The following is a 12,390-nucleotide window of genomic DNA, read 5'->3' as shown; positions in this document are numbered from 1 at the left end:
TTATGGTATATGAATATTATGGAATATTATTGTTCTGTAAGAAATGACCAACAGGATGAATACAGAGAGGCTTGGAGAGACTTACATGAACTGAATCTAAGTGAAATGAGCAGAACCAGGAGATCATTATACGCTTAAACAGCAACACTGTATGAGGATTTATTCTGATGGAAGTGGATATCTTTGACAAAGAGAAGATCTAATTCAGTTCCAATTGATCAATGATGGACAGAATCAGCTACACCCAGAGAAGGAACACTGGGAAATGAATGTAAACTGTTTGCATTTTTGTTTTTCTTCCCAGGTTATTTTTACCTTCTGAATCCAATTCTTCCTGTGCAACAAGAAATTCGGTTCTGCACACATATATTATGTCTAGGATATACTATAACATATTCAACACGTATAAGATTGTCTGTCCTTTAGGGGAAGGGGTGGACGGAAAGGAAAACAAAATTTTTCAGAACAGAAGTGAGTGCAAGGGATAATTTTGTAAAAAATTACCTATGCATATGTATTGTCAAAAAAAAAGTTATAATTATAAAATAAAATAAATTAAAATAAATTAAATTAAATTAAAAGAGAAACAAAACAAAACAAAACAAAAAAAGAAAATGCCAAGACAAGAATATAACAGTCCTTGTCTTCATTGAGCTTATTTTGGAGGAGAAGAGATAACTGGTACCTGTATATAAGCTAGATACAAACATTTATATTTACATACATGTATATAAGTATATATACATATGTAATATACAAATAAGGGGGAGGTTCTAACAGCTCATCACATATATGTCCTAATCTAAGATATAAGGAATCACCTGGTGAGAAGTCTTCTGTTGTACAGAGCAGTTCTATCCTGAATATTTTTTTCCTTCCTCTCTTTATAACAAATAAATAAATGAAAAATAATTTATTAAGTGTTTACTATGTTCAACACATTGTACCAGGTATTGATGGTAGAAAATTGAACATTCCAGAATCTAACATTTTAATTGAAAAAAAATACAAGTTTTGTATCTGGTTTGAAGATGATAGAGAGACTGAATGGACAAAGGAAGCATCTATCAGGTGGCAAGGCCCAAGTGTAACTAAAATGCATTTGCTGATCAGAGAGTAGTACCTGGGCATGTTGGGTATATAGTGGAAGTTCAGAAAGTAATTCAATGGTCCCTCACTTTATTAAAAAGGATTTTAATTAGTGGCTCCCTGTATATCCAATCAGTGCAAGAAGCTGGGCCTTCTCAAAGCAGAAACATTTTCTTGCAATTGTCTGTGCAAAAAGACTTCTTATCCTGTTTAAGAACCTCTTTTGCATCCTAATTATCCTAGTAGCTTTGGGAGGTACCCCTGGCCTCTGGCGAGGTTGGTGGAAACATATTTCCCAGAGCAGTGCCCAGGCTGCTCCCACATTTACATATTTTGCTGGTCAGATCCCAGGTGGCCTGGCTGGGGAACTGCTGCCCATGCATTTGTGATGAAGTGGCACATTGCTGTCCTCATTCCTTTTACTCCACTCAGTCATCACATTTTCTCTTTGCTGTCTGTGGTGGGGTTCGGGAGAAGCCACTTTATCTAATAAACTGCATATAATAACGTTAGTCCCAGGATCATACATTCCTGGCTGATGAATGAGACTGGTTTGGCTGATATGCTCCTATTTGCTTCTGCTCTAGCTCCTGATTTGACGCTGCTTTTAGACTTCCTGTATGCTTAACAACTGGGTCTCATCCTAGTTTGTGGTTTGGGGCATCTATCTCATGAACATAGATTTAGATTTAGAATTGAAAAGGAGGTCATTGAGTTCAGACAAGGAAAATGAGGCACAGAAAGGTGACATGCCATAGCTAATTGATGTCCAAGAAGGGATTTGAAACTACATCTTCCTATATCCAAGCCTGTCAATACATATGCTACTTCATGATGCCTGCTGGATTGTCTCTCAAAATGATGTATTTCAGCCTCTTCCAAGTCCCCAATTGAGGTTGTAGCAACAGGCAAGAAACAACCTGAGTATTCTTTTATTGATTAAATTTAGTTATTTGAGTTCTGAGCAAGGCAGATGCCTTTCATTGCTTTTATGCCCAATATGGCATCTTCTCTTGAAGACCTTGAGAGGGTTGGATGTTTGGGAGCCATTGAATCAGAACCATGCTGTCATTAAAAGATGACTGATACATTTGGCTGGACTCAGAAAAGTTTTTGTCTCAGCTATTGAAGAATCAGAACTTATGGGTCTGGGACTTTATACTATAGACACTTACTTGTAGGGCAGGTCACAACTTCTCTACAAATATCATCTGTAAAAATGGGGATAATGATAACTCCTAGCTCATAGGACTGTTGTAAGAATCAAATGAGATAATATAAAATTTTTGAGATCTTAAAGCACCACATAAATGTGAACTAGTAATATAATAGCTTCTGGAAATTGAATTGTCAGATAAAATATTCTTTTAAGCTAAATATCCCATGTCATACAGGTTTCCTGACTGTCCACTAACAATTAGCATTTTGACTATTTATTTTGTGCCAAGTAGATAAATTGCTGCAGGTCTGCTGAAGGGACAGAATGCACTATGGGGGAAACCATTTTACAACCAACAAAGTGGATTTGCCATTGCTCTGAAAGGCATGAAAGCAATCTCCTATTCACCCAGCAAACTCAAAAAGGCAATTTTGTTCCTAGAGGCAGGAAGTGAGAATAATTACCCAGAGAGTACTCCTCCCTCCCCCCAGGCTCCCAAAGTAAACACTGACAAATGAAGTCCACTTGACAAGAAGCCAAGTGTGCTCAGCAAATGTAGGAATCTTCCTTTTAGAGCTAAACTTGTCCCTTGTTGAAAAGGAGTTAGTGACCCAGGAGTAAGATCAAGAAAAATGTATGCATCTATCTGGAAGTGATTCATGTAAATTTCCCTCCTAACTGAATATGGAAGCTCCTTAGGCAAGCAGATCAGGAAAAGCAATTTCAGAATCTATTCTTAAAATGTGGCATTCTAGAGATGTTGTCTCCCCAGTATATCTGCCATTCTATGAATGTGAGCATTACCTTGAGACCTAGAACAGATTCTAATGGACTTTTAATATTGGGAATTAGTGATTATCAACTGGAGAAGTACTGGAGAGGCAGGACTCAGAAAGTAAATAGGTCTACTGAAGCAATATAGAGCTTTCAAAAAGTTACCAGTAAAAGCTTCCAAGAAGTTACCAGCAATGGGTGCAAGGAAAAGTCTGAAAGCAGGACTAGTTAATAGGTCTAGGTAGACAAAGCAGTTCAAAATAAGAAGTGGATTCCTGTGGTCAGAAGGGAAAATGATAAGGGTTAGAGCTAGGAGCAGGGATGAGATGATTGCCGTAATCTCTTACTCTGTGCTTGTCCTAAAACTATGGTTTAATGAATACTTATTTCATATTAAGAAACTGTTCATATCAGAACCCTTCTTTAATTAGTCTCATAGCCAATTGAATAGATACTTTGCCTTAAAAACAGAAAGAACTAAGTAGGAAAAAGAAGGAAATAAGAATTTATTAAGTATCTACTACATGTTAGGTACTGTACTAAACACCTGGCATATGAGAAAAGGCAAAAGAAAATCACTAGCCTCAAGGAGCTGACTGTCTAACAGTCACATTAAGGTCCCACAGCTAAGTGACTTAGGCTGATTTAAATCTCAATCTTCTGGAGTCCAAACCCAGTACTTCCCCTTATATCCTACCTACTTTTAAACCCAGATTTATATCCAGCTTATGTCACGTTGGACAAGTTATATAAGCTCTCAGGGCTCTGAGCAACTTTCTAAGACTCTAAATTGCAGAGGAGATTCTGGTTTTCCTTATTAAAGAGTTTCCTCACTTGAGAATTTTCTATGCTAATGAATTCAAAGGTCCATCCTCCATCCTCTATAAGCCCTAGCATTATAATCAAAAGACCTGCATTTGAATTTTAGCTCAGTAGCTTATTACTGGTGTGACCTTAGGGAAATCTTTGAACTCTACTTTCTCATCTATAAGAAAGAGAGGCAAGGAAATAATTTTTTGCACTATTTAACCCCATGGGATTTTGAAAAAGAAAAATGAAATGATATATAGAAGACAGTAAGACAGGGCATACCATAACTTTTGGGTAGAAGTACAATGATGGAGGAGTCTGGCAGCAAGCAGCAGGAGGAGATCCTGGTGGATGGTCAGAAGCAGACAAATCTGGAAGCACAATGGAATTGAAGACCATTTCTAAAATAATTGACTAAAATAAAGCATTGGTAAATACTACTTTCCATAACATCAAGTATAACAAATGATCTTTCAGTCTTGAAGATCTCTAATAAGGTGGAACCCATTAATTTCTAAGACTGTTCATTCTGTTGTATGGATATCTCTAATTGAGATGAGTTTTTTTATTATTATTTTTCTTTTCTTCTGATATTAACCTAAAATTCTTTCTTCTATCTTCCTGTACTTTCTCCTCATTCTACCCCGTGGGGCCAAACAGAAAAAAAGTTAAATACTTTATGCCTTCTTGTACATGAAATTCTTCAGATATCTGAAGTAAGTTATCATGTTCCCCTAAGTCTTCTCTGCTTCAGACTAATCCTCTCCATGTTCCATGAAATGTTCTTTAGATAAAAAGAACTGTTTTTCACTCTCAGCTATCTTTCTGTGCACCCTCTCTACCTTAGTAGTTTTATTTCTCATTTATTATATCATTTATATGGATGAATTGTTAGATATTTAATGGCTTGTCATTCCACAAACTCTTGATTTCAGATCCTGTGATCTACCTGGTTCTTTAAATTACTATGAATCTTTTTTTTTTTTTTTTTTTTTTACCTTTTTACAGAGATATCTTCTCATTGGCAGCATTCTGCTTTTGTTGCATGATTTCAGAATCCTTCTGCTATCTCTGGGAGGCAGCAAGCTATCTTCTTTTCTTTTTCTCTTGCTAATTCATTGTGTATTCTTCATGTTTTTCTGATAGGCAAGTTACCATTGATTTTTGCTGGCCATCATGACTTTTGAAGTCTTGAAGGGAATCAAAAACTATGAAAATCTACCTTTCATACAACCCACCACTAGTAAAATTACTACAAGACTGATCTGTACCACATAGTTTTAAATAGTTTTCTTAAACCATGTGGCTCAAAACTGAACTCATTACAACACATGGAATCTGGAAAGGGCAGTGAATAAAAATCCTTTCAACTTTATTCCCGGAAGTCGTTTCTGCTTTAATACAGTCGAAGCTCTCATTAACTTTTAATGGTCATCAACAGTATACTGTTGACTCATAATATATTTTGCTATTGTTCAGTCACTCACATCATATCTCACTCTTTGTATTCCCATTTGGGGTTTTCTTGGCAAAGACACAGGAGTGGTTTTCCATTTCCATTTTTGCAATAAGGAAACTGAGGCAAACAGGCTAAGTGACTTGCCCAGAGTCACACCGCTAATAAGAGTTTGAAGCCAGATTTGAACGCTGGAAGATGAGTCTTCCTGACTGGGCCTAGTACTCTACCCACTAAACCACCTAACTGTTCTTTATACTGTGCTTATCATCAAATAAATCTTCCATTAAAATACTGTCTAGCTTTCTTTAAACTATTTTTAAATTTTAATTTTCTTCTGAACTTGAAAGACCAATTAAAATGGGAATTTCCATCTGTATAGTAGGATAGAGAGAGAAAGGGAGAGGAGACGGGTTATTTACTTTTTGATCTTTTAAAAGTATATAATAAATTCAACCTTATTCTAATTTCAAATTTATTCTATTTCTCCATGTTTCTTTTTGGCTTTGTTTAATTTTTTTTTCTTGTGAATAAAAGAAATAAACAACATATATCATAAATCTTCTTTCTTTTTTTCCCCCCTTTTTTATCCTATATTGTGCAAATTTCTTCCTGGATGTACTACTCTCATCTTCACTGGAAAAAAATAAAAAAGGAAAAGCTTTTTCAATAAATATACAGTGAAGCATACTAAATTCCTATGTTATCCATGTATAAAAATACTAGTCTCATTCTGTATTTTGAATACACTATTTCTCCAACAAGAGTATTATGTCATCATTACTTTATAAGAACGTAGTTGATCATTTCAATGATTGTGATTTTAAGTCTTTCAAAAGCCAAATTTCCTTATTATGTTATTGTTATATAACTTGCTCTACTGGTTCAGCACATTTTACTTTGCAAGTGTTCATGTAAGTATTCAGAAATTGTTTTCTTCTGAATTTGTCCTGAATTCTTCTAAAATTGTCCATTTTATAATTTCTTACAACAATATTCTATTTCATCTAAAGAACTTTTTTTTTTAGGAATTTAGATACATACACATATAGTTCCTAGTTCTTTTTTGCATAAAAGGCCATTATAAATATTATTGAGCATATGGGTTGTTTCTCTTTCTTTAGTCTATTTGGGCATATAGATCTGGTAGTATCAATTTAGCAGATTTTTATGCCCAGTTATAAATTGCCTTTTAGAATGGCTGTACCAAATTCATAGCTCTATCAATGGTGCTTTAATATGACCATTTTCCTGAAATTCCTGAAATATTTGTCATTTTCCTTTCCCTCCATCTTTGCCAATATGCTATATATAAGTTAAAGTCTTAGAGTTGATTTAATTTTGCATTTATCGACCCTAATTTATAAGAAATCAAACCATTCTCCAATGGATAAATGGTCAAAGGATATGTACAGAAAATTCTCAGATGATGAAATTGAAATTATATCCACTCATATGAAAGAGTGTTCCAAATCACTACTGATCAGAGAAATGCAAATTAAGACCACTCTGAGATACCACTACACACCTGTCAGATTGGCTAAGATGACAGGAACAAATAATGATGAATGTTGGAGGGGATGTGGGAAAACTGGGACACTAATACATTGTTGGTGGAGTTGTGAAAGAACCCAACCATTCTGGAGAGCAATTTGGAACAATGCCCAAAAAGTTATCAAACTGTGTATACCCTTTGATCCAGCATTGCTGCTATTGGGCTTATATTCCAAAGAAATACCAAGGAGGGGAAAGGGACATGTATGTGCCAAAATGTTTGTGGCAGCTCTTTTCATAGTGGCTAGAAACTGGAAGATGAATGGATGTCCATCAATTGGAGAATGGTGGGTAAATTATGGTATATGAATGTTATGGAATATTATTGTTCTGTAAGAAATGACCAGCAGGAGGAATACAGAGAGGCTTGGAGAGACTTACATCAACTGATGCTGAGTGAAATGAACAGAACCAGAAGATTGCTGTACACTTCAATGCTGTATGAAGATGTATTCTGATGGAAGTGGATATCTTCAACATAAAGAAGATCCAACTCACTTCCAGTTGATCAATGATGGACAGAAACAACTACACCCAGAGAAGGAACACTGGGAAGTGAATGTAAATTGTTAGCACTACTGTCTATCTACCCAGGTTACTTATATCTTCGGAATCTAATACTTAATGTGCAACAAGAAAATGGGATTTACACACATATATTGTATCTAGGTTATATTGTAACACATGTAAAATGTATGGGATTGCCTGTCATCTAGGGGAGGGAGTAGAAGGAGGGAGGGGATAATTTGGAAAAATGAATACAAGGGATAATGTTATAAAAAAATTACTCGTGCATATATACTGTCAAAAAAACCTTATAAATAAAATTTTAAAAAGTGAAAAAATAATAATTTTGCATTTATCTAATTATTTGTGATTAAGAACGTTTTTCATATTTGTGATAATTTTCATGATCTTTTGGCAGCTAAGTATTGTAGTAGATAGAGCACTAAGCCTGAAGTCAAGAAAATCTAAATTCAAATCTTACCTCAGACACTATCTGTGTAACACAGGCAAGTCACTTAATCTGTCTGCCTGTTTCTTCAACTATAAATGGAGGATCATAATAAGACCAACCACCCAAAGTTGTTGATCAAATGAAGTATTTGTCAAGTACCTAGTATAGTTCCTGGATTAAGCACATGGTAAGTGCTTTATCAATGCTTGTTTCCTTCTTTACATTTGTCTAATGGGGAAAGGCTCTATATATTTCTTGGCTAGTTAGACTCTCAAGAAGTTTAAAAATTCTTCATTTTTAATGAAATGACTTTCTATCTCTTCCTGCTAGGTTTTATTAGGAACATACAAAAATATTGATTATTTATATGTGTGCATTTTAACATTGGAACTTTGTTGGATTTGTTTTTAGTTTACTCTTTAGGGTTCTCTTAATAGACCATGATATTATTTGCAAAAACTGGTTTTTCCTTTTTGTCTATTTATTTTTTTGATTATTTTTTCTTTTCTTGTTTTAGTTGCTGTTACATACTAATGGTGATATTGTGTAGCCTTGTTAAGTGGCATAGTAGATAGAGTACCAGATCTGGAGGGAGGAAAACCTGAGTTAAGATTTGGCCTTAGACACTCACTAGCTATGTGAGCCTGGACAAAAACATTAACTTCTATTTGCCTCAGTTTCCTCATCTGTAAAATAGGGAAAAATAATAGCACCTGTTGAGAGAAGTTTCTGGGGAAATGGTAAATAAAATAGGACAGAAATTTACAAGCTCTCCAGATTTCCCACATGAAAAAAACAAAATAGTGCTTTGGGGTAACAGAAAGTGGTAAAAATAGTAAAAAAAATTCAGGGAGAAAAGTGGTCTTACTGGGACAACCAGAGAAGATCCAAAGAAAAATCCCAGGAGCAAATTTTGACTGGTGTGAAGTCTAAACGCCTTTAGGCTAACTCAGCTAAAATAGCAAGCAGAAAGCCTCTTCTCTTAGGTGAGAAGGAACGAGTATATGTCTGCATTTACCAGGCATAGTTGGCTGTGGGCACTTACAAGAGAGAAGAGTTCTTGATTTTGGTCCCATGCTAAAGGGAATAACTAAAGTAGGCCTAAGTCAGAGGCACCATCGTCTACATATTAGAACTAAAGGAAATTACAATAACAAGCTGCTATAAATAATTTTTAAATGAACAAACAAAGGAGAAAACTCAATAATATAAAGTTACTAAGAGAATAGAGAAGACCAAAGTTAGTCTTCAGAAAAGAACACTGAAGCAAAAATAAATAAATAAATGAATGAAACCCTGAAAACCCCACAAAACAAACAACAAACCTCCCTTAAAACAAAGCTTTTCATATCCCAAAAAGCAAAGTTAAATGGTCACTTGATCACTAAAGACTTTAACAATCAAATGAGAGACTGAGGGAAAATGTTAAAAGGTTATGAAGATTGTGAAATGAAAGTCATCTAACTGGAAAAGAAGATCCAGATTCCAAAGGAAAAAAATACCCCTTGAAAATTAGAATTGGGTAAAAGGAAGTCAGCAAAGTTATGAGATCAAGAAACAATAAAATGATTTATAAATAGTAAAACAATAGAAGAGAATGGGAATCACCTTATAAGAAAAACAATTGATTTGGAGAACAGATTGAGAAGAAAAAGATGAGAATAATTGGATTACTGATAAGCTATTATTTAAAAAGAATCTGGATACATTAATACAAGAAATAACTAAAGAACATTGTTCTGAAGTATAAGAATAAGAGGGGAAAGTACAAATAGAAAAACTCTACCAATCATCACCTGAAAGAAATGCTAAGATGAGAATCTATAGGAATATATGATATTGAAATCCCAAACCCCCAGGTCAGGAAGACAAAATTACAAACAAGAAAAAAATTAAAATATGGTGGAGCCATCACAATTAGAATCACATAAGATTTAACAACAGCTATACTAAAAGACTGCAGGTATTAGAACACTATTTCAAACAGGAAAAGAATTAGAGTTGTGGCTAAAAATATCATACTTAGCAAATTTCAGCATAATCTTGGGAAAAACAAAGAAAAGGATATTCAATAAATTGCCAGACTTGCAAGATTTTGTCGCAAAAACAAACAAAAAACCCCTGAACTTACTAGAAAATTTGACATATAAGATCCAAGTGATATATAAAGGAAATATCAAAGACTAATTACAAGGGACTCAATCAGGGAAAGCTATTTTTATATGTGAGAATGTAAAACATATCTAAAATTGTCATTAGTAAATTGGGTATTTTGAATGAAAGATTGGGATACAGCTGAATTTGATGTGATTCTAAAACCAAAAGCATCTAGTAAAAGGTAAAAAGAGTAATTGTCTTATACAAAGGAAGTACAAAAGAAATGACTTAGAGGAATTAGGTGGGAAAGGAGGACTGGTAATTCTGAAACCTCATTCTCATTAGGAGTGGGTTATTGCTTGTCCTTCGTTCTTAGAGAAGTCCATGATTTCAGGGAAATGATGCTATGACATAAGAGTAAATTGGATTTAAGTGAAGGAGGACTATGTAAAGCTACCTACCTCACTTTCCTCTCAAGAGCCATCTGGTTCTGATGGCAAGTTACACATCAGGTTGACTGGAGATGGTCCTGGATTAAAGAAGGAACAATACATATATGTTTAGAGGGATATAAAAGTCTTCTACATTCAGAAAGAAATATAAAAAAAGTAAGGGCATAAGGAGTGGGAAAGAGAAAAAAGAAGGGGGTTTTAAAGAGAACCTTATTCACATCACATTTGGGTTTAAGAAAGAACAACATATATATTTAGAAGGGAATAAAAATCTCAATTTATAAAGAAACAAGAGGATGAAGGACTAGGATAAGAGTGGTGGTATAGAAAGGTGTGTAGGTTAATTGAAATAACATATATATGAAGGGCTATAAAAGTATTCCATTTTTAGATAGCAACAACAGGGCTAGGGGAAAGGGTAAGAAGGGATGATAAGGCTGGGATCCTTGGAAGGTGGGAGGTGGCTAAGTAATAGAAGGACAAGATAGTAGATAGAAATAAGCAAAGAACTAACAGGGATAGGCAATAAGATATACAAAAACACAAAATAAAGATTGGGGATATAATTTATTATGCAGAAAAAGGGAGGATAGTAATGATAACCTCAAAGTTAAAGCTGAAATAGATTGTCAAAAAAGAAAAAATTGGGAAACTATACCATATGTCAGATATATTAATCAATATTGTTTTAGGCTATGTAAAATAACAAGACAATATAAGGTTGGAATATATTGTAGTATAGAGAATGATGAGTTGGTAAATTTTTAAAAAATAGAAAAACAGCCTTAAAAAGGAAGATTCAGAAAAAGAGGAAAAACAAGGATAGTATGGTTTTACATAAATACATATAAATGTGTGTGTGTGTGTGTGTGTGTGTGTGTGTGTGTGTGTGTACATATGCTTGATTGTAGCCTTCTTAGAGGATGGTGGGAAGAAGGGGAGGGAAATAATAAAGTAAAAAATACACAACAGAGAGCAAAAGAAAATGTACAAGGAAGCAAAAAAAAAAAAAAAAAAAAAAGATAACCAGATCTGAAAACAATGTGTAGTATTTATTACATAAGCTTTCTTGAAATGGAAATTTATTACTTTGTGTTCTGCTGTATACATAGCAATGTTTTTTTTTTCCTTTTCCTATTTTGCATTTAAATTTTAAATGAATAAAAAAGAAAATAATAATAGCACCTACTTCTCCCGGAGAAGTAGGGAAGATCAAATTGCACTTAGCAGTTGTTGGCAGATAGTAGGGACTAAATAATATTAGCTGTTGTTATTATTATAATCTCTAATCTTACTGAAAAAATCCTCTAATATCTTTTTTCATTGTATTTTATATTAGTTCTTTGGTTTAGAAAGATACTATTTACATATTAAGGAAAAGTCCATTTATTTCTATACTTTCTCATCTTTTTTTCTTGATGGAAACGGGAATTGGATTTTGTCAAAAGATGTTATCATCTATTGACTTATTACAGAAATTAGTTTTTGTTTTTTAAATTGTTTATTAAAACCTTTTCTTATGTTTATCTAACTCTGAATTCTTCTAAAAGTCTAATTAGGTCATAAAATACATATTTTTATAATATCGTGTCCTATTTAATGATATTTAATTTCTTTGGGCAAAAGTGTTTCATTATTATGTCATATAAATAGATTAGAATGGTTCCTTATTTTTTCTTTGAATTTTTGATACAATTTTTCTTATAAACCCACCTACCCCTAGATTTTTTCTTTTGTGAATTTATTCATAGCTTATTTAATTTCTGATATTGAATTATTTAACAATCTATTTCTTTGGTTTATGTGGATATTTTATAATTTTGTAAGTATCTATCTACTTCATCTATTATATATTATATTAGTATGCACTCGGGCTAAACAATTTTTGATTTTTTCCTTTTTTTCCCTCTCTTGTTATCAGTTTTCTAGTGACAATCTTAAGCAAGTATTTTACATTCTCAGATATAAAAAGTAAAGAATTTGTTCTGATTTAGTCTATTGTATTTAGTATTTGATATTTATATATCACTTGAACCTTATA

At 33.6% G+C, this 12,390-nt stretch overlaps 1 pseudogene; it reads right to left on the bottom strand.

Moving 5' to 3' along the window:
* Positions 1-4,834: 4,834 nt before the first annotated feature.
* Positions 4,835-5,007, bottom strand: LOC141553719 (small EDRK-rich factor 1-like; annotated as a pseudogene).
* Positions 5,008-12,390: the final 7,383 nt, after the last annotated feature.

This window comes from Sminthopsis crassicaudata, chromosome 2 (genome assembly GCF_048593235.1).
Source record: "Sminthopsis crassicaudata isolate SCR6 chromosome 2, ASM4859323v1, whole genome shotgun sequence".
NCBI classification, from domain to species: domain Eukaryota; kingdom Metazoa; phylum Chordata; class Mammalia; order Dasyuromorphia; family Dasyuridae; genus Sminthopsis; species Sminthopsis crassicaudata.
Note: the sequence above shows the minus strand (reverse complement) of the source record. Positions and strands in the feature narration are given on the sequence as shown.